We start from the raw sequence: 699 nt of genomic DNA, 5'->3' as shown, positions 1-699 counted from the left end.
TACTATCATAAAGTTCACTTCATGCCATTTAACTTTGATTTAAAACATTTTTTTCTATCTCTCATAGTTTCGGCGATATTCACGTCGGAAGAAAAAACCGATTTTTTTCAAGGGGTGGTTTCATCCCTTCAAAACGGAATTGAGCACCAACGAAAAATAATTTCATGCTACGGATGAACTGCTCTACTTTTATACCAAGAGTCAGATTTTTCTGAATTTTCGGGTTCGCAAACTTCCCTTGTCAGTCCAATACTCAAAAGTTTCATAACAAATACAAATCGTCGATTTATTTCATAGGATTTGTTGTTAATTTTTTCACAAGAATAAATAAACTTCTCATCACACTTGCATAAAACAGAAAGTTGAAATCCCAAGCCATGTTCATATTTTTTTCCAAATTTCACGTCTCCGTTACATGTTTTGCACTTTAAAATGTTGGAAAGAACGGAAAAAACTAGCGTGAAATTCAATACTGAATATACTGTTGCGCCCGTGGTATTGCACCCGTGTATCGGCGAGTTTCCCGCGTCGACCGGTATCGATCGCAGAAGCGGACAAGAGAGGATCGTCCTCTTAGTTACGGTTGTTATCGGGATACTTGACTTTGACAGCTCTGTATAGAACACTCTGTTTCTTTATTAATAAAGTTCCTCTTCATTATAACATCTCTAAGTTTATTACGCGAGTGCGGAAGTGCGC

This window comes from Wasmannia auropunctata, unplaced genomic scaffold, assembly GCF_000956235.1.
Source record: "Wasmannia auropunctata unplaced genomic scaffold, wasmannia.A_1.0 LD336116.1, whole genome shotgun sequence".
Taxonomy (NCBI): domain Eukaryota; kingdom Metazoa; phylum Arthropoda; class Insecta; order Hymenoptera; family Formicidae; genus Wasmannia; species Wasmannia auropunctata.
This window is presented reverse-complemented; position numbering follows the sequence as displayed.